Source organism: Notamacropus eugenii, chromosome 5 (genome assembly GCF_028372415.1).
Source record: "Notamacropus eugenii isolate mMacEug1 chromosome 5, mMacEug1.pri_v2, whole genome shotgun sequence".
Taxonomy (NCBI): Eukaryota; Metazoa; Chordata; class Mammalia; order Diprotodontia; family Macropodidae; genus Notamacropus; species Notamacropus eugenii.
This window is the reverse complement of record NC_092876.1, coordinates 246,311,575-246,338,720: the sequence shown is the minus strand read 5'-3', so window position 1 is coordinate 246,338,720 and position 27,146 is coordinate 246,311,575. Positions and strand designations below refer to the sequence as shown.

The following is a 27,146-nucleotide window of genomic DNA, read 5'->3' as shown; positions in this document are numbered from 1 at the left end:
CTCTATTGTCTTTTCTTATACTACATACATAAAATGCACGTGCCTACTTCAGAGTTTGTACCCGATTATTGCTTACATAGTGACAAGGTAGCTCATATCTCCTAAATGAATGCCTGAGAATATATAACAATAAACATTTATTAATCTACCTTTAGCAGAGTACTAAAGGAGGTACAAAGATTATTTAAAACAATGTCTCTGCCCACCAATAGCAGAATTCTAATGCAATAAGGGCAACTAGGTGGCTCAGTGGATGTAGTGCCAGGTCTAGAGTCAGGAAGATTCATCTTCATGAGTTCAACTTCAGCCTTAGACACTTACTAGCTACATGACCCTGGGCAAGTCACTTAACCCTGGTTGCCTCAGTTTCCTCATCTGTAAAATGGGCTTGAGAAGGAAATGGCAAATAATGCTGGTATCTTTGCCAAGAGAACCCCAAATGGGGTCATGAAGAGCAAGATATGACTGAAACTACTGAACAACAACAGCAGAAGATACGGGTACTGACCATAGAGACAAAATCCTGAAAAATACAAATGAACAAAGGAATAATCTCCTTTAATCCTAGTAGAATAATTCAGCCAATCAATAAACATTTATTAAGTACTTATTACATTGAAGATGCCAAGGTCATCCGTTGCATTCAAGGTCATTGCCAGTTATCTTGACTTTTGACCTGTCACTGGACTTTGATGACTCAGGAAGAAAGAGTGAGGCTTATGACTTTGTGCAACTCTGCTTCACTTAAATCCAAATTATGCACAAATCAGAACATTACCCAAAATGTCACTGGTCCTCTTGGAAAACAAGAATGAACAACAGTAACAAATATGTGCGTGTATTTATATATGCATGTGTATGCATATATGTACGTATAAGTATACTATATATTTATATAACATATGTATTTTTACAGGTTCCCATTTTCAATTAACAAATTTCGATATTATTCTCCTTACTTAACTACAAAATCATTCATTTTAAGGATGACCAGTGCCAGGTTTGAAACATCCTATATGGAAATATTTAAAGAAGTGACATTAGATTATCAAGACAGATGATCTTTGGCCATTAAATAGAAATTCACCACCAGCAATTGTTTCTGACTCAGGTACAATATTTCTGCTTCTTCTTCCAAAGTTTGCAAAAGAAAAGCAGAAGGAAAGCATCATCTGAGCTTGAAAATCAAGCTAACTACTTTATTTTAAAAGTTTTGAAATGCTGTTTTGGTTATTCCTCATTTTTCTTAATTTTTTATCTATCATTTATTTTATTCCTTTGTTATCTTCCTCTCTACCATCTTATGAGCAACTTTAGTTTATTTGGGCATAAATAAAATTGATACATTTGTAATCAAATCTGATTTTTATTGCAATGCTTTTTCTGTTGAATATTGGTCTGAATTTGTCACTTTTTCTCCAGGTGAATAAATAATTCCTTTTAAAGGATGTGTTTTCTCTTATAGGTAACATCTAATTTGTAAATAAGTATAATTATTCCAGCACAAGGAGCTCACGCTGCTTTCTTTAATGACCTGTATTTACTCTAGAATTGACAGAGCAACTATATTTTTCAAGTTTTCTAAAACCAACAGTCCACATTACTGAATTCAAAACTACTTCTCAAGAAAGTAAACAGGGGCTATTCATTTCCCAGGGGACCTCTAAAATTTCCCCCTACTCTATGATTCTAAATTTCTGAAAGGGAAAAAGTGATTTGGGTAAAGCTATATGAAGACAGCAAAAGTTGCACTGCATACATCTACAGTATTACTGAGTGCAACTCTATGGTAATCTGCATGGATCTGGTGCTAATTAGGAGTTGAAAGGATCTTAGGGATGTGCTGGAGTCAATTCACAACAGTTTGAGAGAGGTTCTCTTTCTTTTCGTTACCCATGTAAATATTTACAGGTATAATTTTTCCCCTAAGTACCGATTTGGCGGCATCCCACAAATTTTGGAATGTTGTCTCATTTTTGTCATTCTCTGTAATGAAATAATTGTTTCTATGATTTATTCTGTGACCCATTCATTCTTTAGGATTACATTGTTTAAGTTTCCAATTAGCTTTTAATCTATGCTTCTGTAACTCTTTATTAAATGTAATATTTATTGTATTGTAATCTGAAAAGGATGCATTTAATATTTTTGTTCTTCTGCACTTGGTTGTTAGGTTTTTATGCCCTATTATAACGTAAATTTTTATGAAGGGCCATGTACAGCTGAGAAAAAGATATTTCTTTCTATTCCCATTCAGTTTTCTTTAGAGTTCTATCACATATAATTTTTCTAAGATTCTATTCATCTCCTTGACTTCTTTATTATTTATTTTACCTTTAGATTTATTTAGCACTGAGAGAGAAAAGTTGAGGTTCCCCATGTGTATAGTTTATCTGTCTATTTCTTCCTACATGGCACCTTCATAATGCAATAATTTAATAAAGAGCTATGGAAGCACAGATTAAAAGCTAATTGGAAACAAAATAATGAGTTTCTATATTTCTTTTTCCATTTGGCCAATTCTCCTTTTTAAGAAGTTATTTTCATCAGTGAATTTTTATGCTTCTTTTTCCACTTGGCCAATTTTGTATTTTCAAGTATTATTTTCTTGAGTATTTTTGTGCCTCCTTTACCAAGCTGTTAATTGTCTTTTCATAACTTTTTCCTTTGTTTTTTATTTCTTTACTTAATTTTTCCTTTTATTTGACTTTGAAACTATCTTTTTGTATCTCTTCCAAGAATTCTTGTTGGGCTTGTACCCAATTTATATTGTCCTTTGAGGTTTTATATGTAATTATTATGACTTTATTGTGTCTTCTGAGACTGTATCTTGATCTTTCCTGTCACCATAGTAGATTTTGGTCAGGTTTTTGTAGTTGTTGCTGTTTACTCATTTTCCCTCAGTTTCTAGATTTGTAACTTTCATGTTAATGTTGGGCCTTGTTCTCAGTGTGGGAAGTGGAAAGACTGTTTCAAGCTTCAGGCTTTTTTGCACTCCTCTTTTCAGAGCTGGTTCTGGGGTTGTAAAAGTTTTCAGTGCTTCCTAGGTGGTGTGATCTAGGGAGAGGTAAGGTCACTCCTCTCCTGGTCTGCACTATGGTCCCCACAAGATTGCAATCAATAGTGCTCCTTGGAGTTCTTTCTCACTTGGGACCAGAAGTGATATTGGCCCCCACCCCTCAGGGTCCTCTGATCCCTTGAGGTTAGAAGTGATACTGTCCCTCAGGGCTTCCACTCCATCTGGACCAAAATTGCTCCTCTCTACCCTTGAATTATGACCCAGGAGTGTGTATAGGCAACAGAGTTGCCAAACAGCATCTGGTTCTATGTCCAGTATTTGTACAGGGATACCCTGCTATCTCTTTCTGACCATTTTTCAGATTCCTTTACTATCTTTGGCTTGAGAGCTCCCAAAGCTGCTGCTTCTGTTACCATCACTAAGTCCTACCACTGGTGTTTCATCCACCTGAGCTCTGGACCAACTTCCACCACCATGTCACAGATAACTCTTTCTGACCTCCTCTTTTGCTTGTACTAGAACAACACCTCACTCTGATTTTTTGGCTCTGCCACTCCAGAATTCTATTTGAGGTGTTTTTAAAAGATTTTTGTAATGGAGTAATGGAAGAGCTCAGCTGAGTATTTCTCTCCTCTGTTATCTTGGCACTGCTCCTGGAAGTCTGGATCCTTTTTTTTTTTTTTTTGTCAGGTAGATTATCTGAGTCCCAGGGTATGGTCACTTCAGTTACTTTTTTCATAAAATTACAAATGCTATCCAGAATATCTGGACCAATTCACAATTCCATTAACAATGCATTAGTATACCTATCTGTTCACAATTCCTCCAACACTGACTATTCCCAGATAATAGCAATTTTCAAATTTTTTAAGGGTTTTCATGTGGTAGAAAGATTAGGCTTGAGATCATTAATTTTAAAAGGCAAAATGAAGTATAATGGAAAGAATCCTGCACTTTGACTCAGGAGTGACTCCAGTTCAAACTCCACCTCACATACTTACTTGCCTGTGATCATGGATAATTCACTTCACTTCAACGTGCCTGAGTTTCTTTGTCTGTCAAGTGAGGATAATATCTTACAATAACTACTTCAATGACTTTTTCTGAGAATCAATTAAGATAATGTTTATAAATTATTTTCAAAACTTAAAACATTATATAAATAGAAGTTATTATCCATAAATTCAGGTGTGTGTATTTTGATTCAATATAAGTACTTATTAGGGTAATGGAAAAAATGATATAGGATATTTCAGGAAGTAATGTGTTTCCTGTCACTGGAAGTCTTTAAGTAGAAGCTTGCTCTACTTAAAGTGAATTATATGGTCTACTCCCATGATTCTGTAATTTGGTTTCTCCGTAGTGATTAACAATATAAACTACTTCTTAAGAAAAAACCTACAAAGTATTTATTTCAGAAACAGTAGGGCAAGAAAAATATAGAAACTCATATTCTTCTCCACAGGAACTCTGTGAGAAATCCAGGATGAGAGAAAGAGCAGTAGCTGTTAAAAAAAAAAAAAAGGATCAAGAAGTCAAACCTTGATCAACCTCAATGAGCCTCCATTTCCTTGTCTGTAACAAGGGGATAATCATACCAGAGGTACTTACCCCATAAGGTTTTTCTGAAGCTCAAATGAGATATTTATAAAACACTTTATGAGCCTAAAAGCACTATATAAATAGAAAACGCTATCATTATTTTTGATAAATTACAGATACACAAATTTTGACTCAACACAAGGAAAAATTTCTTAAAAGTGGTGCAAGAAAATGGAATGGGTTATTTCAAGTAAAAGTAGCTGATGCTTTCCCCCTCCTACACTCCTGGCCAGGAACCATAGTCAAGAATATAAGTCCTATGGTTATAGCCCAAAGTGCAGTAACCATTTGACAAAATATCGGGTTGCTGTACTTTGATCTATCTGCCAAATTGCATGATGTATAGTTTGTGCTCCACTTCTGCTTCACCCTTTTTGGATAGCTGCATTGAATAAATTAATTGGATCATTATGGATTCTTCACCATTCTTGTAGATACAGCTATTGTGGATTTTATAGTCTTATTATTTGAATTACATCATTGTGAGTAAATCATTGTGATAACAGAAACAATGAATTAAGAAAAAAAAATCTCCCTTTAAGTTCCTCTTGGACCCAGTGTTAGTCCTTCCATCTTCTAGTTGGAAAAGGGATGATGGGTGTACATGAAATCCACAAGGTGTCACTCTCCACAATAAATACACTTGATGACTGTGGAAAGGCGTTTTTGTTTTATAGCTGCTTCTAACTCATTTCATTCTATCATCTAAAGTCAAAATATATTTTCTATAGCTATCAGAAAGAAAAGGTCAACTGAACCATGGTCTCAGAAGCCTGTTCAATTTTATTTACTCTTTTCTCATCTTACTCTAACTTGAAATAGACATAGAGATAGTTTTTATGACTAAAATTTTAAGACAAATACATGACAGTCTAACCAATGGTTCTTATACAAGAATAGCAAAAGATAAAGATAAATCCAGCATTAAATATCAGAGTAATTAGGTTCTTTTCCAAGCTCTTGATAGCTTCATATCTTACTTAACCTTTATGTAGTTTCTGAATTGTGCTGTCTACAAATGCAATCTGTCAATATCTAGGTACGGCACAGAGTGTTCTCAAAGGTCCTTGCTATTTATAGTACTTCATAAAAGTTTATATAAAAGCTTTATAAAAGCACTATTTAAGGACAAGCATTATTATTAGAAACAAGCTTAAGATTTGGTGTCTACTTCAGTTGAAAAAGCAACTCACTCTCTCTACTCACAGTTACTGCCTTAGTTCAGACCCTCATCCCTTCTTGGCTGGATTATTTCAATGGTCTCATAAATGGCTTTCCTACCTGACCTCTCTCCCCACTTCGGTCCATCCTCCACACTGATACCACAGTGATTTTCCTTAAACATGGATCTGATCATGTAACTCCCTTCGAATAACCCCAGGAACTCTCTATCAAATACAAACTCCTCCTCAGTTTTAAATCCCCTAACATCCTTGTCCTAACCTATCTCTCTAATCCCATTGAACATTACTCCCTTCTCATACTCTGAGATCTAGCCAAACTAACCTTCTCTCTATTCCTTACAAGTGATACTCCCTCTCCTATCTCCATGCCTTCCCACTAAGCAAAAGATACTTCCTACCCTCCCTTCTGCCTCACAGAATCCCTATCTCCTTTCAAGTTCCAACTCTTGTACCAACTTTGACATGAAGTCTTTTCTGAAGCCCCTCAATTTCCAGTTCCCTAAATTCTAAATTAACCTTATTTATTGTCTTTACATTAGTGCTGTATATACTTGCAAAAATGTATTTATGTCCCCTGTTAGAATGTAAATTCTTTGAGAGCAGGGATTATTTCACTCATTATCTTTGCATCTTTTGCATTTACTAGCATACTGCTTGGCACATAGTAGTCACTTAATTAATAATTATTAATTGATTATTTTTTATATCCAAACCAAGATTTATCATTGCAGTTAATATGAGTTTGGCTCCATGTAAATGTTTCTTTTTGCTTATATTATTGCAGTCATCGTTTATTTTATTTTTGTCACATAGGGTATCAGTTTTTTGATAGAGTGTAAGCCTCCCTGAATAGGCAGCTAGGTGACACAATGGATAAAGCACTGAGCCTAGAGTCAGGAAGATTCAGCTTCCTGAATTCAAATCCAACCTCAGATACTTAGTAGCTGTTTGTCCCTGGGCAAGTCACTTAACCCTGGTTGCCTCAGTTTCCTCATCTATAAAATGAGCTAGAGAAGGAAATGGTGGAACATTCCAGTATCTTTGCCAAGAAAACCCCAGATGGGGTCACAAAGAATCAGACACAACTGAAAAATGACTCAATAGCAACAAATCTCCCTGAGACCAAGGGTTGTTTCATTTTTTTTTTGTTTTGTTTCCCCAGGGCCATGTAGCAGTGCTTGGTACACTGTAGATGCTTAATAAATGCCTATTGAAAAATTGTTTATATTTGTCAATTGGATCTGCTTACTTCACTCTACCAATTAATGCATATCTTTTCTTGCTTCCCAGAATTCTTCATCTTCATCTGTTATAATCTAATAATATTCCATTATGTCACATATCACAATTTGTTCAGTCATTCCCCAATCAATGAATATCTGCTTTGTTTTCTTTTTCCTTTTTTACTGCCAAAAAAAATGTCCATATGAATATTTTTGTACATATTGAATCTTTCATTTTTTTTACTTTCTCAAGGTATATCCTGGATATAGGTAACATCATTAATAACTTAGTGGTAATTCTAACATAATTCCAAATTGTTTTCCAAAATATCTCCACCAACAGCTAATGACTCACATTTGTAAAAGTTGTATGTCAAGATACATTTCCATGAGAAATATTTAATTAACACTTTGTGGATGCTTGTATTATGCTTCTATATACTTTTTAAAAATTTCCATTGTGCTGTTTTATTTCAACTTTTAAGACAGATCTTTTTCATTTAAAATAAGATTATAATATTGGGATTTATTGAAGATGACTTTTTTTCTGAGACATTTTTGGTGGAATAGGATGGAGGAATAGGGAGGACACATCATTATATTTCTTGGAAAATGATTCTTATAAAAAAATCCATGGTGGTTTCAGTAAATATTTCAGAAACAAATTGACAGTTCCCTTCACAAACTGGCTTTGAATATGGAGTGACTGACCAAGCACATTTTATATTTGGCAAAAGACAAACCTTTGAAAACAGATTTGAAATGTACCATAGATTTGAACTGCTGATTTACACACTGTTTTCCTTTTTTATTAGTTGGATATTATCCTGGAGTGGATTGGAACTGAGCAGAGATGATTACTAGAGAAAGAAGAATGATGCCTGAATATTCTCAAGTTTTTATGCTATTTTTCTAATGGATGGTTGTTTTGGATTTTTTTTAACCTGAGAAAATAGTAGCTAGTTTTTATATGTGTTCTGACATTTGCATTTCTTGAATTTGCAATGATTTTAACTACTTCATGCCAATTGATGTTTAGTTATAGGTTAAACTTTATTGAATTAAAACCAAAACACCATTTATGCACTGTTTTCAAAAAAATGATAGAAATAAGGGATCACAATTTCTTATTCTAATGATATCCTCTCTTTTCGGTCAGTAACAACATTAATTAAGCAAAACTTCTCATATGTCTACTGTACTGTACTCATTATTGTGTGCATTTAGATGCTTGAGCTGAGAAAGAGTTGGAAAATAGAAGACTTACCTTCAAAGACAAGATAGCATAATTGAGAAAACAGCACAAACACATTTGAAAGAATCGAAGACCACTTTTTTAAACAAAGCTTATCTATCAAGTTCAATGTGATGGCATAGCTGAAATTTTCAAAGATTGAGGAGTTATAAAAAGGTGAAAAGAATCAGCTAAAACAATCTTAGAGGGCTTCCTAGAGGTACTAATTTTCCACTAGATTTTAAAGGAAGTGAAATTCATGGACTGAAAGAGAAGGTGAGGAGGAGAGGACACATACATAGATACATACACACATGTATACACACAAAATGCTTTGTTGTTATTTCCATTTCTGGTTTGGGCCATGATTTTATTGATATGGGAAACTCAGTGTGGAAATCCCCTTTGCTGATGCAGATCAGCAACTGTAACCTATTATCTCTAATTAATAGTCATATATACACATATAGAAGTGTCCCAGTTTAGTAAATCCAATTACTGTGACCCAGTACTTAGTCATATGTGTATATCTATATGTGTGATTTTGCCATATACATGTTCACAGTTTAATTTTCATTCCATGACGCTATCTCTCCATCTCATCCTCTGCCATCCTCTTTACCTTTTGATTTCAATCTTTTCCAACATCAGGATCTTTTCCAATGAGTCCTTTCCTATCAAAGTATTTAAGTTTCAGAATTAATTTCTTTAAGTATTGACTGAGTTGAGCTCCTTGCTGTCTAAAGGATTCTCAAGTCTTCTCCAGCACCACAGTTTGAAAGCATTGACTCCACAGCATGCAGCTTTTTCAACAGTCCAACTCTCAGAATTATACATTGCTACCATACAAGATTATACCTCTGCTGTTTAGTATGCTGTCCAGATTTGCCATAGCTTTCCTTCCAAAGAGCAAGCTTCTTTTAATTTCATGGCTGCAGTTCCCATCTGCAGTGATCTTTGAACCCAAGAATATAAACTCTGACACTGCTTACATTTCTTCTCCTTCTATTTGCCAGGAAGTGATGAGACCAATTGCCAAAATCTTCATTTTTTTTTTAATGTTAAGCTTCAAGCCAGCTTTTATGCTCTCCTTTTTGACCCTCATCAGGAGACTTTTCAATTCCTCTTCACTTTCTGCCATCAGAGTGATATCATCTGTATCTCTGAGATTGTTGATATTTCTGCCAGCAACCTGAATTCCAGCTTTTGATCCATCGAGCATGGCATTTCACATGATACACTCTGCGTACAGGTTAAATAAGTAAGGTGACCATATATAATCTTTTTGTGCTCCTTTCTCTATCTTAAAGCAATTAGTTGTTCCATGTTTGGGTCTAACTATTGCTCCTTGACACACATGCAGTTTCCTTAGGAGACAAATAAGATGATCTAGGACTTGCCACATTTTGTTGTGATCCGCACAGTCAATAACTTCAGTGTAATCAAAGAAGAAGATGTTTTTCTGGAACTACCTTACTTTCTTCATAATCCAGAAAATGTTGGCAATTTGGTCTCTAGTTCCTCTGACTCTTCAAAAACCAGGCTTCTCTTCTGGAAATTCTTGGTTTACAGATCGCTAAAGTCTCTTTTGCAGAATCTTAAGCTTAACCTTGCTGGCATGTGAAATGAGTGCAGTTATTCAGTAATGTGAACATTCTTTGCCATTGCCCTTCTTTAGAATTGGGATGTAAACTGATCTTTTCTAATCCAGAGGCCACTTTGTTTTTAAAATTTGCGGGCATCTTGAATGTAGCACTTTAACAGAATTATCTTAGATTTTTAAATAGCTGAGCTGGAATTCTGAGACCTCCACTCCCCTTATTATTAGTGATGCTTCCTAAGGCCCACATGACTATTATCCAACATGTCTGGCTGTAGATAGGTAACCACACCATCTTGGTTATCAGTGATATTAAACTCTTTCTTGCCTCCAACTCTGTCTCCCTTGGGAATCAGGCCCTTACCTGTAGGCACTCTGCCCAAAGGAATATAAATTTTGATTGCTGAAGATACCTTGAAGTTTGAGGACCAGATAGCTTTTTTTAAGGACCATGCCTTAATCTCATATCACTCTGGCTCTCACTGATTGACCAGTAATGAGTCCCAGCCCAAGTCTCACTTGGTCATTGTCTGGACTTGATAGCTCAGAATAAGTATAAACAGCAATTATTTCCTATTTTGACCAGAAACCCTGAAGGTCTTCCCCTCCCAGATTGTTTTTTCTCCTTTTGGACTAGGTAAAAGAGGCCATGCCCCCACCGAACCACCCCCTCATTTCTTACCTACCCTTAATCACTTCATGGGTATTGCCTCAGCCAAACTGCAAGCTGGGAAAAACCTTAGCTTAAAAAGGCGAAGGTCTCCCACCATATCCAGGGCCATCTCCAGTCCTTCTGATCTGTATCTTGCCACCCAGAGGCCTCTGGAGGAAAGAGTGAGGCTGGTGATCTTGCACAGCCCTTTCTCAATGAAATCCAACTCACTTGCAAATGATGACATTACCTTCCTGGTGTCCTCCTCAAGAACCAAGGACAAAAACAACAATCTTTTTATACATTCTTGTCTTGTCACCTCTTCTTAATTTCTTCTGCTTCTATTAAGGGCAAACCACTTTTTTGTTTCATCACACCTATTTTTGCATGAAACTTTCTCTTGATATCTCTAATTATCTTTAAGAAAATTCTTGTTTTTCTCATTCTATTGTTTTCTTTTATTTCTTTGCATTGTTCATTTAAGAAAACCTTATCTCTTCTTGCTCTTCTCTGGAATTCTGCATTCATCAGGTATATCTGTCTTTCTCCTTTAGCTTTCCCTTTCCTTCTTTCCTCAGTTATTCATAAAGCCTCATCAGACTACCATTTTGCTTTCTTACTCTTCTTGTTCTTTGGAATGCTTTTTGTTGCTGCCCCCTGTACAATAATTGTGAATCTCTGTCCATAGCTCTTCAGGCCATCTTATTAAATCTAATCCCTTAAACCTATTTATCACCTCCATTTCATATTCATAAGGGATGTTATTTAGATTACAACTATGTGATAGCTTCCCCTACTTTCTTCAATTTAAGTCTGAATTTTGCAATAAGAAGCTCGTGATCTGAGCCATAGTCAATTCCAGGTCTTGTTTTAACTGACTGTAGAACATTTCCAGCTTTGGCTGCAAAGTATATAATCAATCTAATTTTATATTGAAATCTGGTGATGTCCATGTGTAGAATCACCTCTTGGGTTTTTGAAAAAGAGTGTTTATTATGACCAGTGAGTTAGTTTAACAGAACTCTATTAATCTGTGTCCTGTTTCATTTTGTATTCCAAGGTAAAACTTGCCTGTTATTCCAATTACCTTTTGATTTCCTACTTTGACATCTCAGTCTCCTATGATGAATGTGACATCTTTTTTTGGTGTTATTTCCAAAAGATGTTGCAGGTCTTCATAGAACTGATCAACTTTGGGCTCTTCAGCAGCAGTGGTTGGAGCATAGACCTCTGTTACTGTGATGTGGAACAGTTTGCCTTTGATTTGCACAGATATTCTGTCATTTTGGGGATTATATCCCAGTACTGCTTTTCTCAACCCTTTTTTGACCATGAGGGCTACTCCATTTCTTCTAAGGAATTATTGCTCACAGTGGTATACATAGTGATCATCTGAATTAAATTCATCCATTCCTGTACTTTTAAGTTCACTGAGACAGTTTTTCAGGCTGTCTGAATTAGGCTGGTAATTATATTGTGCTGAGGGGGAAAAAAATGCACTGCTGTTTTCTTTTTTTAAGCTATCAGCTTGTCATTATTTCTTTCATTCAGAAAAACAGTGGCTGCCAAAATTTCTGCAATGAACCTATATTTAATTATTCGAAAAGTAACAAGTTCTATACATGCTATGAAAATTTTGAATTAATTACAGATCCTCAAGAGAACTCTCTGACCAAAAGGTGGTAATGGCAAAGTGCTATTATCATCTCATCTCCACGTTGGGTCTGCTTTGCAATTTTATTTAGTTCCCTCCAGCCCCTATCACTACCAAGTTATGTAAAAAGTAGCAGTATCAAAGCAAGAAACAAAGTCCCTAATAAGCTTATAATAGTTTAACATTTTCAGGTGATATAGCCCACACCTAGGGAACATTAAGTTCTTAATAAATATTTTCTATCACCTTCAATTTAATTCAATTTCATGTTCATTCTGATTAATAAGAATAAAATAAATATCATTCATCATGATCAAAAAGTGAAATTTTTAATATTGTGGAAACCCAGTCATGAAACCTTAGTATTAGAAGGGGCCATGAGAGGTCTTATGGTAACAACTGCCATTCCATTCCAGAATGTCTTGCCTAGTATCAATAGCAGATAATTATCCATTGATAAATTATTGGCTTTACAAATCAGTAAAGGAAGCAAATTGGGGAAACTTTTATCAAATTGAGAAGTTTTCTTAACCAACCTGACAGTAGAGTATAAAGAAACTCTCTTGTAATGTAATGTAATAGGGCATGTCTCTTGGATCCTCTCTAAGCTCTTAAGTGCTCTATATCCAACTACCTGCTGGACATTTCACCTAGATATTCCATGAGTAGCTCAAATTCAACATATCTAAAAAGAAGTTTTTCATATAATCCCTTCTTCCATCCATTCCTCCAAACAAAATAAAACCAAACCCTGCTCCTCCTCCAAACATCCCTATCTTAGCTTATTTTGGTTGATCACCTTTTCCTAGTGAACCAGCTTTAGAACAAGTAATTTTTGTTTCTCTGCCGTCCCCCCTATGGCAAGCAATTATTACTTCTTGCGAGATGAAGTTTGCTAGATGAAGCTAGATGAAGATCAGGCATAGACTTATTGGCCTTTAAAAAGTAAGCTGGTCCTGCTCAGATTCAGGTAAAGTAATCACTTCTGGAATAAGAACTAAACTTTTGAGGGTACTATCAGATTCACTTTTCACCTTTCCCCTTGTACCTCTTTGAGTACACAGCAAGGGGAAGGGCAAATGTTGCCATCACTAATGATGAGTTGTGGCCAAAACGCAAAGCCCAGGAGACATACACTTCTATGAAGCCTGAAAGAGTGATACAAAGACATTACTTCCAGAACCCCAACTTTTAGGGTATGGGAAAGTAGATTCTGAATGCCTCAGACAGCACAATCCTGCTGCTGGTCTTCTGACAGAATAAAGAGATTTCTAGGGCAATCCCAATTATAAGAATTGTTAGGTGGGTAACTCCAAGTTTAAGAGTTGATCAGTTAAAGAATTCAGTCACTGGATATTCTAAGGAGAGATTAATTTTCCAAAGCATCTTGCTCCTTGGACAAGGAAAACAGCAGTCCACATGGCTCCTGTCCAATGTCTTCTTTGGAGCACAGAGCCAAGTAGAGCATTTCAGCAAAGCCAGAAGCTAGAAACAGCTAAGTAACAAAGGGCAACGTCAACAAGAGCACCATCTGGCAGTGCCCATGGAGCAGCACAGAAAAAATGACAGTAGCTGACTTAATGACACACAAGTTAACAAAGTCCCAGCACTAAAAAGCAACTATCTCAATTCCTAATGGAGGGTTCATTCCACTCCACCGAAGTCTTATTTTTATGGAATTGATATGTTTTCTCATTTTCACAAGGGCTTCTTAAGAACCAAGTCAACTAAAGCAGTGAAAAAGTGAATCAGAAATTATGAAATTGAAAATTCACCCATGATTTTGTAACCCAAAGACAATGTAATGTTGCAAAAAAGAGTAAATGGATACCTGAAATCTCATCCAGGTTTCCACTATTTGAGTCTTGTAATTCAAGTATAATTACTTGAACTTCTCTGAGCTTCAGTTACCTATTTGTTCAATGACTGGTTGAACATTAAAGTACCTTCCAGCTCTAAAAATCCCTCTATATATACCCATAGGTTTATCTATATCAATGGATATTTAGATGATAGAAAGAAATAAAGAAGGAAGGAAGGAAGGAAGGAAGGAAGGAAGGAAGGAAGGAAGGAAGGAAGGAAGGAAGGAAGGAAGGAAGAAAGATAGAGTTTAGATGTAAATATCTGCATGGAAGAAAACAAATACATATAAAATCCTCTAGCTTTTAAAGTCTTTCATAATTTAGTCATTTCCTACATTTCCAGTCTTCTTGCTCTTTATACCCCCTCACTCCATATACTCTGTTGACCTCTTCTCTGTTACTCACTCTAGACATTCCATCTCCTGACTCTGGACATTTTCATTCATCCTGTGTGCTTTGGACTATGTCCCTTCTCATCTCTGTCCCCTAATTTCCCTGGCTTTCTTCAAGTCTCACCTAGAATCTTACTTTCTACAGGAAACCTTACTCAATCCTCCTTAATGGTAGTGCCTTCCCTTTGAAACTAACTCCAGTTTATCTTTTATATATTGCATTGGAACATAGTTGTCTTCATGATGTCTCCACCAATAAAGTGTAAGCTTCTTGACAGATACGATTATCTTATCCTTATTCACTTAGCACAGTGTCTGGCATGTAGTAAGTGCTTAAAAAATGTTTATTGACATATCTCTATACAAAGATGGATATATGTATATGAATGTAATGGAGTACTATTGTGCCATAAGAAATGATGAACAGGAGGACTTCAGAGAGGCCTGGAAGGACTTATATGACCTGATGCTGAGTGAAAGGGGCAGAACCAGGAGAACTTTGTGCACAGCAACGACCACAGTGTGCGAGAGTTTTTTCTGGTAGACTTGGAATTTCGTAAGAACGCAAGAACTTCTTATAAAAAAAAAATCCCAATGGTGGTTCTCAAGGCAAAATGCCTTCCACACTCAGAGAAAGAAATATGGAAGCCATTCACAAAATGTAGCAGATCATGTTTGTGTATGTGTATGTGTTTGTGTATCATGTTTTGATTTGTTATATGCTTTCTTTCATTTATTTTAGTCTGACTACATAGCATGACTATAGTGAAAATATACTCAATAGGAAAGTATATGTAGAACCTATACAGAATTGTATGCAGTCGTGGGGAGGGAGGGGGGTAGTGGGGGATAGGTGTGGGGGGATAAAATCTCAATTGTATGGCAGTGATTGTTAAACATTAAAAAATAAAAAAAATAAAAAAAAAACAAAGATAGATATAGACCTATCTATTTATAGAGATATCTGCTTCTGTCTCTCAATATAAATATTGATATCGATATAAATACACATATCTTTATATCTATTGTTATAGATATAAGAGGAATTTTAAAACTAGACACTAACCACTCATTACACAAATGAAGAAACTGAGACTCAAGTTCAAGTGACTTGCTTGAGTTACACACATAGTGGTGAAAGATGGTCTCAGCCTAGAACTTAGTTGTAAGGCATCATACCTATAAGGGGAGAGAGGGAGAGGGAGAGAGAGACAGAGGGACATAGACACAGACATGCAAAGACAAAGACACATCTATCTTTATATCTATGTAGAGATCTCTCTATATAGTTATCTATAGGCTTGCATCTATTTAGATAATAATATATCTATGTATAACCTATAAATTCTAAAGCACGAGTTTCTCTCAGTTTGGAGATATTTCCATCTTTGTTTCTTTTGGCTTTCCCTATAAATATGTTTATTTCTGGGGATCAGTTTTCACATTTGGATCGATCTTCCATGAAATAAGCATGAGCTATTGAATAGAACTTTTCAGCTCTTATTACTGTTGTAACTATGCAAATGTGTCCAGCTTGTATTTTACTGGAACGAAAAAAAAAAAGCACTTTCTCCCTGGTGTGTTAACTGGAATCTCTAACTCATTGGCAATAATTCATGACCAAAGGAGCAGTTATCAATGACAATTCTGGGACAATTAAGTGACCTAATGTTCTTAATAGACAAGCTTTGCAACAGCACACAAATGTTTTTTAATACCTCCTAGGGACAGTGGGTCAGCAGATTAGAGCTACTCATAGAAATGAATGAACTTTGAATTTACTGCTACAAATGTCTCACAGAATTTAAACAATGGGCAACCAAAGATTCTTAGTTCTGATAGTTGTCACTGTTTATGTGGTGACCAGGCACTAAAGCATGTACATTTGCTATGAAACCAAGAAAAACAGCAATGTTGCATGCAAATGAAGAAATAAGTTCAAATGAAAAGAAATACTAGGGAAGATGACCTAACTCCACCAGATCTCAAATTGTATTATAAAGCAGCAGTTATCAAAACCACTTGGTACTGGCTAAGAAACAGATGGGTAGACCAGTGGAATAGGTTAGGTACTCAAAACACAGTAGTCAATGAACATAGCAATCTACTATTTGATAAACCCAAGGACCCCAGCTTCTGGGATAAGAACTCACTGTTTGACAAAAATTGCTGGGAAAACTGGATAACAGTGTGGCAGAAACTAGGCATAGACCAATGCCTGACACCATACACAAGAATAAAGTCCAAATGGGTACATGAGTTAGGTATAAAGATTGATACTATAAACAAATTAGTGGAGCAAGGAATAGTGTATTTATCAAATTTATGGAGAAGGGAAGAATTTTTGACTAAACAAGAAATAGAAAGCATTATGAAGTGCAAAATGGATAATTTTGGTTACATTAAACTAAAAAGGTTTTGCACAACCAAACCCAATGCAACCAAGATTAGGAGGGAAGCAGAAAACTGGGAAAGAATTTTTCCAATTAGTGTCTATGATAAAGGCCTTATTTCTAAAATATATAGAGATGTGAGTCAAATGTACAAGAATACAAGTCATTCTCTAATTGATAAATGGTCAAAGGATATGAATAGGTAATTTTCAGAGGAAGAAATTAAAGATATCTATAGTCATATGAAAAAATGTTCCAAATCACTGTCGATTAGAGAGATGCAAATCAAAACAACTCTGAGGTACTAAACCATACCTATCAGATTAGCTAACATGACAAAACAGGAAGATGATAGATGCTGGAGAAGATGTAGGACAGTTGGAACACTAATTCATTGTTGGTGGAGCTGTGAGCTGATCCAACCATTCTGGAGAGCAATTTGGAACTATGCCCAAAGGGCTACAAAAATGTGCATAGCCTTTGATCCAGCAATTTCACTTCTAGGACTGGATCCCCAAGAGATCATAAAAAATGGGAAATATTTACAGCAGCTCTCTTTATGGTGGCCAAAAACTGGAAATCAAAGGGATGCCCATCAATTGGGGAATGGCTGAATAAATTGTGGTATATGATTGTCATGGAATGCTAAGAAATGATGAACAGGAAGACTTCATGGAAAGACTTATATGAACTGATGCTGAGTGAAAAGAGCAGAACCAGGAGAACTTTGTATATACTAACAACCACAGTGTGTGAGGAATTTTTCTAGTAGACTTAGTACTTCATTGCGATGCAAAGACTTAAATAATTCCCAATGGTCTCTTAAGGCAAAATGCCTTCCATATCCAGGGAAAGAACTATGGAATTTGACTGCAGAATGAAGCAGATTATTTTCTTTTGTTATGTTTTGATTTGTTTTATGATTTCTCCCAATCATTTTAATTCTAGTATCCAACATGACTAAGGTGAAAATGTATTTAATAGGAATGTATGTGTAGAACCTATATAAAACTATATGCCGTATTGGGGAAGAAGTGGGGGGGTAGAGGGGAAAGAGGGGAGGGATATGGAAGATATATGGATAAGATATATGGAAGTGATTGTAGAACACTGAAAACAAATAAAATAATAATAATAATAAAAATGAAAATATAAAAAATAAAAAACAACAACAAAAAAAGAAATACACTGTTTGGCTTATCCACTGAGTTATTAAAATATTTGTGAAAACTTAGTTATGCTTACAAATAAGAATTATAAAGAACAATGACTATGCCCATGCCTGCCAATTGTTTTTCCAAATGTATCATATTTTCTGACTTCATATACTCCTTCCCTTTCTATTGTCAATATAGATGAGCAATAAAAGAGAATGGAAAATATGGAGGCTAAACAATGTTTCAGGACATCTTAGTTTCTATAATTCTGTTTTCTCCTGGTTCTCCTATTTGTCTGACAACTCTTGGTATAACCATTGCTGGTTCATTTTCCATTCTCCAAGTCTATACTTTGTATTTGTGTTTCCCAAGATCTGTCTTTAGCCTTCTTCTCTAAAATCTTTCCTTAGGTGACCTCATCCTCTCCCATGTCCTGTATTCAGATGACTTCCAAATCTACACCCAGGCTCACTCTTCTCTCTGAATTCCAGTATTCTATATCCAGCTGTGCCAGACATTTTCACCCAGATGTCATGCCAGCTACCTTAAAGTCAACATTTCTAAAAGTAAGCTTATCATATAACCCCTTCCACCCACCCCTCAAAAAACCCTGATCCTCTTTCACATATTCTATCTTGGTTAATCTTGGTGATCACCATTTTCCTAGTGACCTAGGTTTAAAACTGAAGTCATCTTTCCCTTGCACACTTGTCTTCCCATTACACACTTGTCTCTTTGCCTCCAGTCTCTATAGTCTCCAATTCATCCCCTCTGCCTCAGCCAGAATATCCTTCCCATTGCAGTCATCTGATCACACCATTCCTTGCTCAAAAATCTTCAGTGCCTCCTCTCCCTGTATAAGATAAAAATACAACCTCCTTAGTCTGCCAATTTTAAAATCTTCCATAATCCAGTTCCCATCTACCATTTCCAGGACCTTTGAACTCTATCACCTTTAATGCATTTTGTAATCCCATCATGCAGATTTGCTCCTCAGTTTCTTTCTTTCTTCTCATACCTGTATTACCTCACTCCAACTTTTCCCTCTGTCTGGGCCATATTCCCTTCTAATTTGCATCTCTTGAAATCCTTCCCTTCCTTTAAGACTCTACTCTGGTGCCAACTTCTCCATGAAGTCTTATCAATTGAAAGTGATTGGGGGGAGAGGGGGGAACAGAGATGCAGGCCGTGCTTTAGCCACTTTCCCACTGTGCTTAGGTCTGTGGGTCTGCTCAGGGTCAGTGCCGCCATGGAGGCCCCAGCTGTCTGGCAGCAGCCACAGCAGCAGCCTGCGACCAAAAGCAGGAACCCGCCCTGGGTTGAAAAGTATCGACCACAGACACTGAATGACCTAATCTCTCATTAGGATATCCTAAGCACCATCCGAAAATTTATCAGTGAAGATCGACTGCCACATCTGCTTCTCTATGGCCCCCCTGGGACAGGAAAGATATCCACCATCTTGGCCTGTGCCAAACAACTCTACAAAGACAAAGAGTTCAACTCTATGGTCTTGGACCTCAATGCTTCTGATGATCAAGGAATAGATATCATACGTGGACCAATCCTGAGCTTTGCCAGCACAAGGACAACATTTAAGAAAGGTTTTAAACTTGTGATATTAGATAAGGCAGATGCCATGACCCAGGATGTTCAGAATGCCTTAAGAAGAGTGATTAAGAAGTTCACAGAGAACACCAGGTTTTGCCTCATCTGTAATTATTTGTCAAAGATCATCCCTGCTTTGCAGTCTCGATATACAAGATTCAGATTTGGCCCCTTGACTCCTGAGCTGATGGTTCCCACCTGGAGCACGTCATAGAAGAAGAGAATGTTGACATAAGTGAAGATGGAATGAAAGCGCTGGTCACCCTTTCCAGTGGTGATATGCGAAGGGCCCTGAACATTTTGCAGAGCATCAATATGGCCTTTGGGAAGGTGACCAAGGAGACAGTGTACACCTGCACAGGACACCCACTCAAGTCTGACATCTCCAACATTCTTGACTGGTTGCTGAACCAGGATTTTACCACTGCATACAGGAATATCATGAGACTGAAGACCCTGAAGTGTTTGGCATTGCATGATATTCTGACAGAGATACACTTATTTGTACATCGAGTTGACTTTCCACCTCCAGTTCCAATACATTTGCTGATCAAAATGGCAGACATTGAACACAGATTCGCTGCTGGCACAAGTGAGAAGATTCAGTTAAGTTCCCTCATAGCTTTCAAGTCACCAGAGACTTAATTGTAGCAGAGAGCTAGAAATGGACAAGAAGTCCTAGCAGTGCTGACTTTCCCCATGTGGGCAATAAGGAACTTACAGGACATTTGGATGTTCCTGCGCCCAGCTTACTGAAGGCCTCTTTGATCTCTTGGGGCTCTGATCAAGGAAGAAGAGTTCCCAAGTGTGCCCCCATCTGGAACTGTCCCAGAGAACAATATTTGTATCTCATGTGTAATCTGTGATATTCTCTTTACTTATTATTATTGGGTTTATGGTTGAAAATAAATTTTGTGCTTTTCTAAAAAAAAAAAAAAGTGATTGGGGGAGGAGAGAAGTTAGGTGGCACAGTAGGTAGAGTCCTGACCCTGGAATCAGGAGGACCTGAGTTCAAATCTGCCTCAGATACTTGACACCTATTAGCTATGTGATTCTGGGCAAGTCATTTAACCCCAATTATTTATGCCTCCCCACCCCACCAAAAAGAAAAGTGATTGCAATTTTCCACTTACTGTTTTTTATAGCACTGGGATATTTCTTTTGCCCTTTTAACATTCTACCTTATGTCATACATGTCTTTGTATGTGCCTTATCCTCACCAATAGACTGTAAGTTCCTTGAAGACACAGAATATATTGTTTTTCATCTTTCTATCCTTAGCATCTAGTCCCATACCTTTCATATAATAAATGCTTGAGGCAATCAAGTGGTGCAGCAAATAGAGTGTTAAGCCTGGCGTCAAAAAGACCTGAGTCCAAATCCAGCCTCAGAAGCTTACTAGCTAGCTATGTGACCCAGGACAAATCACCTAACCTCTATCTGCCTCAGTCTCCTCAACTGTAAAATGGGGAAAATAATAGCACCTCCCTTGCAAGAATGTTATGATGATCAAATGGAATAATACCTCTAAAGAATTTAACACAGTACCTAGCAAATAGTAGATGTTGAATAATATTAGTCCTTTCTGCCTTTGGTCCAAATTTATAATTCTAGCAGTGATAAAACTCCTTTTACCAATCCAAATACGAAATTTATAGACTTGTCTATGGTCACAGTCAGTATTTGTCCTCTTTTTCAAACTATCTGTCGTTTGCTGTGTGCCAGGTAACATGTCTAAAATAAACATTAAGGAATAAGTTGAGAAGAGATGGTGTGAAGAATGGTGGTCATCTTAGAATCTTGTGAAGAGGTCAGAAACTTAATTGTTTTGCAAATCAGTAGATTAGAATAAAAACCACAGACTCTTAAAATCGAAAGTTACTTTAGTAGCAATGATCTAACACAAGCTTCTCGATTATGAAGAAGATTCTCTCTTAGCTTCCTTGACAGATGGTCATCCAATTTCTATTTTAAGCACTTTTAGTGACCAAGAGCTCACTGCTTCACCAGTCAATGTTTCTCATTATTGGACACCTGTAGCTATGAAGTTCTTTTTGATTTTGGGTCAAAATCTAACTCTCTATAACTTCAACTTTCTGGTATTGGTTAATATCTGTTTTTTATATTTTAGCACCAAAATGAAGTATAGACATGTTGGCTTATTAATTGGTAAAGCTCAGTTCAAAGTTCCTTTATGTCATCCAAGTTAAGTGATTGTTGAATCATAAATCTACCAGAGTATTTTTGAATTTTTTTGCAGAATTTAGATCTCTCAATGGTTTCTAATAACTTAAATTTTTTTAAAGCAAAAAATGAATTGATAAGCTTTACTGAGCACTGTAAACAGATAGAAACTTAGACTTTGTCTTGGATTTTCCAGTCCATAGAAGGAATAATATGAGTATCATATTAGTATCATAGACACTAGATCTGGAAAAACTCTTTGAGATGATCAAGTCTAACTTCCTTATCTTACAGATGGGGGAAATGAGGCCCCAAGAGTTAAAGGAACTTATGGGCATACATATAGTAAGTACATAGTGAAGCCAGGATTCAAATTAAATCAAGGCCTTCTACCTTCAGATGCAGGGCTCTTCCCATTCTGACATGCTGATTCCTATGTCCCTTCAGTATTTCCATGTTCAGTGTTTGTAAGTAATCAATTAATCAACAAGCATTTAACCAACACTTAACAAATGTGTCAGGAGGTACTATGTCAGGCATTGAAGACAGAAAGAAAAATGAAAAAGTAAGATATAGTGCAGGGTAGGATATAATTAGAATAGGATGGGTTTAATTCTTTGGAGGTAAAGAATAAAAATAGGCAAGGGTAGAGAAATAGTTTGAGGAACCAAGGCACTTTGATGGAGTTAGCTTAGAGAACCTGAGGGTCACTTAACCTCCTTGGGTTTCTGTTCCCTCCTATGAAATGAGGGGCCTAGACTCAACAACTATTGAGGTCTCTTCTGGCCTAAATCTAGAGGCCTATGATCTGTTTCTTGACAATAGTAACTTTAGTCAATGAGGAAAAGAGCTGAGCTTCTGTAAATGAGCCTTGGAAGATAGCCACATTTTAAGGGCAGTATGAAGGAGAACTGTCTAATGAAGCAGAGCAAGGGAGCCCGCAAATGCATGAGGAGAAAAGGACAGCAAAATCATTGTTGCCAAGACAGGAAAAATATTTCAAGGACAAAGGAAATCTCCCAGGTATCACATGAGGCTGAAAGATCAAGAAAGGCAAGAACTAAAAGGAGGTGAGGTGTATTATTTTAAGAGAATATCAGCAGTGCCCTTGATGACTATTTTTGAGGGAAGTCAAAGTAAAGGGAGTGAGAGGATAAGGGGAAGAATAATCCTATCTTGAGTATTTCTAGTCAAAAAAGCCAAATTGCTGGAATCAGAAAGACATGAATCTAAGTCTGGCCTCAGAGTTCACTAACTTTGTATCCCAGGGCAAGCCACCTGACCTCTGCTTGCTTCAGTTTCCTCAACTTTAAAATGGGGATAAGTGTAACACCTATCTTATGGGGTTATTGTGAGCATCAAATGAGATAGTATTTGTAATTTGGTACATAGTTGGTACTATATAAATGTTATTATTAAATTATAAAAATATGCATATATGTGTATACATATACATATATACACATAGGGCTTTGTACCACAGATGGAAGGAGTACATGATCAAAGAATAAACTTCTCAACATAAAGGAGAATTAAGAGTGTTTAAAAGAGAAAGGAGAGGCAATATGGTATACTACATAGAAGGCTTACCCTGATCATGAAAATTTAGGTTCAAGCTTTGCTTTTGTTCACATGTCATTTGATTCTCAGTATGCTGAACATTTTAAGGTAATTCATTATAAAGAAAAAAGGTTGCTGATCTGCATCAATGGAGGGAGTTTCCACACTGGGAATGCCCCACATCAATGAAATTACAGGTGTAGACACTAATGACAAGGAAAGCTAGGGAAGACAAATCAATACAATGGCTACTCTTGACCTTACAGGACTGATAAAAGATGCTTCCCACCTCTTGAGAGAGAGGTGACAGACTCTAGGTATGAAACCTAAGAGAGAGTCATCACCTCTCACCTAGATTATTGTGACAGTTTCCTAATTGGTTTTTCTGCCTCAAATCTCTCAGCACTACATCCATCCAGCACACTGCTAGCAAAGTCTTTTTTCCTTAAATGAACATCTAACCATGTCACTTTCCTACTCAACCAACTTCAATTCTTTACTATTAACTCTAGAACCAAATATAAACCCCTAGGTTTAGCTTTTAAAGTCCTCTACAACATGACCCTAACCTACCTTTCTAGCCTCTTTGGACATTATATTCCCCTTTCCACACTCTGTGATGCATTCAATCTGGCCTTATCTCTTTTTCTCATTGGGGTAGCTAGGTGGTGCAATGGATAGAGCACGAGTCAGGAGGACCTGAGTTCAAATCTCACCTCAGATACTTGACACTCACTAGCTGCATGACCTTGGGCAAGTTACTTAAACCCAATTACCTGATCCTGGGTCATCTCCAGTCATCCTGATGAATATCTGGTCACTGGATTCAGATGGCTCTGGAGGAGAAGTGAGGCTGGTGACCTGCACAGCCCTCCCTCATTCAAAAAAAGTCAAGTGCAAGTCATGCCATTATTTCTCTGATAGCATGGTCTTCTTTGGCAACGAAGGACAAACATCTCTTTTCCTCACTAATGACACTCCATCTCCCATCTTTATGCTGGTTATCCTCCATGCCTATAATTCATTCCCTCCTTACCTATACCACAAAGAGTCCCTTTCTTCCTTTCAAATGCAGCTCAGGAACCAACTTCAGCATGAAACCTTTGCTGATCTGCCTGACTCCTAGTTCCCTCTCTCTCAAACTACCTTGCATTTAATTATTTTGTATTTATTTGTATTTATAAACTTTATGTCTGTTGTTCAATTTTTTTTATGTATTGCTTGTCTCCCCCTTAGAATACAAGTTCATTCTGCATAGGGATTGTTTTATTCTTTGGATTTATATCCCCAGAATCTAGCACTACATTCTTACAACATATTAGGCACTTGTTGACTGATTGACTGGAATGAGGCATGCATTTTCAGATACAGACAATGGTTTGATTTATTTTACCTAACTGCATTCACTTGTTAGAAGGGACAGTACTAATTAGGGGAGGGAGGAGTCATTGAAAAGTGATGTGAATGAGTGTTTTTAAGTGCATCAACCAATCATTTCAAACATTGAAAAAGAAGAGGAGGGAGGCAGAAAAGGGGAGAAAGAGAGAGAGAGAAAGAGAGAATCAGGAAATCAGGCCCTTTAGGAGGGGGATAGAGTCTAAGCAGATGTGGAAATGGTAACTTTTAGGAGGAGAATTTAAGACTGTTTTCTTCTCTGAGGTTGCAAGTCAAGTTGAGAGGCAAGAAGACAGAAAGAGAGTATGACCTCATGCTCTTTCCCCAAAGCTGAAATATTGACTGGAGCCATAGCCACTAATTCTGGTCTTATAGTTAAGAAAACTTTCCACCTAGTGGATTAATCCTCTGAATGGGAAATGAAGTAGAATAAGTGAGGACTTTGTTATATAATAATAATATTTTTATATTAGTTTACAGAGCACACATGTCACAATAACACATTAAGATAGCTTATGCAAGTAGTATTATCCAAATTTTACAGATGAGGAAATAGAAGCTTAGAAATCTGAAGGGACTTATTCAGTATCACACGGCTAATCAGTGGCAGAACTTGGACCTGAACACCAGTTTTCTAATTCTTAGGCCAATGACTTTTTTGCCACACCACATTGTTTTCCTTGAATAGTCATAGCTAGGAATTTTTGTATTGTGGGGCAGGAGGAAAAAGAGAAAGGAAGGAGGACTCACCTGGGATTTCAGGGAGTAGAGGGGATAAATCCACGATATTTTGAGGTTTTTAGGTTGCTGAAGGACTGGCCACTGCTGGAGACATGAGTTTGGTACTGGAGTATGACCAAGGGAAGATGTAAGCCAAGGTAGCCATGATGAGGGCTAAGGCCAGGTAGGTTTGGCTACTGAAAGGAATGTGGGGGAGAAGAAATTGTTCCAGGTTGGTATTGATGACTTTTAAATTTCAGCACCCTGGAACAAAGTTCTGATCACTCTTCCTGGAGCATACAACTCAGTATAGGTTTCTTTTCCAAATCTCCAGCATTCAGGATTTAAGTGTCTAAGTGCAGTTTTTATTACCTCAAACATTTCTCTTTTTTTCTAACTTCATCTAGCCATAAATGAGAATTATAGCTTTTCATCTACTTACCTCAGAGACTTCCTGTGAGTATTTCAAAGTGCTATAAAATAATTACTGAGCCTCAAACCAATGTGCTATTACTTTAAATCATTCTTGGGCATTTTCTTTCATTGCTTTTAAATCTGCTCTGTTTCTTTGCATAAGCATATTATAGTTTGACAAGTCATCAGGCTTCTAATAAGGTTTCAACATGAAATGTCAAACAGGCATCTAACTCATTTAAGCTAGTTTCAGCTTGTTCAGATTTTCAGGGAACTGATTTCTTAAACATTCTAATTAATGACATTAATATCAGGTGATCTCACCTTGCCATCAGAGAGAGATTTTTATGCCGCTACCTACCATGAAGAAAACCACCCAAAATAAGCTAATAACCCTGGCTTCAGTTGCAGGGATGTCAATGCATAGATTCATCGGAAAGGACAAAGCATTCCCTTGAGCCAAATCATTGCAAAACTGCCTTGTGAAACAGGACATGATGGTTGCTATAGCACTAACAACAGCCTAAATCTTTGCTTGTGGAATCCTAACAGCAGTAATAACACATCAAGAGAGCATTTTTTAAGTTTTATAAAAATGTTTTATGGACATTATCTCATTAAAGAATTCTCTGACGCTACTACTATCCCCATTTTACAAGTGAGTATGCTGAGATACGGAGAAGTTAAGTGACTTACCCAGGGTCACACAGTAAGCATCTGAAGTAGGATTTAAACCCAGCTTATCTCTCTAAATAATAACTCTTCACAGCCTTTGCTGTATTCATTACTCTCATATTTTTTCTTTTGATTATAGACATGATGAAGTCATACAAAATATTTTTAATTATTATTTAAAATTCACTGTGTTTAGAGAACTACGTTAAGGGCTAAGGGAGACCTTGTAGGTAGGACAAAGTCTCTCCCTTCTGGAACCTTCATTCCAATGTAGACTAATGGGGGATATGTAGAAAGTAGTTGTAATACATCAACATGATAATAATAATAACTACTAATTATGTAGCATTGTAAAGTTTGCAGAGCAGTTTACAAAGGTCTCACTTTATCCTCACAATAACCCTGAAAAGTAGGTGCTATTTTTATCCTCATTTTACAGATGAGGAAACTAAGGCAGACTGAGAAAGTCATACAGCTAGTAAGTGTCTGGGACTGGACTGGAATTCAGGTCTTCCTGACTCCAAGCAGACCGTGACACCTAGCTGCCTCCTGACATGGTGTGTGTATTATTAGAGTTCGATCTCCCAGGAGATCAGCAAAAGCATCCTGTCAAAATGA

General features: G+C 36.7%; 1 protein-coding gene and 1 pseudogene across 3 annotated transcripts in view; one reads left to right on the top strand and one right to left on the bottom strand.

Annotated features, from left to right (window-relative positions):
• Window positions 1–27,146, bottom strand: part of PPP1R1C (protein phosphatase 1 regulatory inhibitor subunit 1C) — a 190,120-nt gene that overhangs the window by 113,881 nt on the left and 49,093 nt on the right. The window lies entirely within an intron of this gene.
• LOC140505950 (replication factor C subunit 5 pseudogene) lies at window positions 19,210–20,372 on the top strand (annotated as a pseudogene).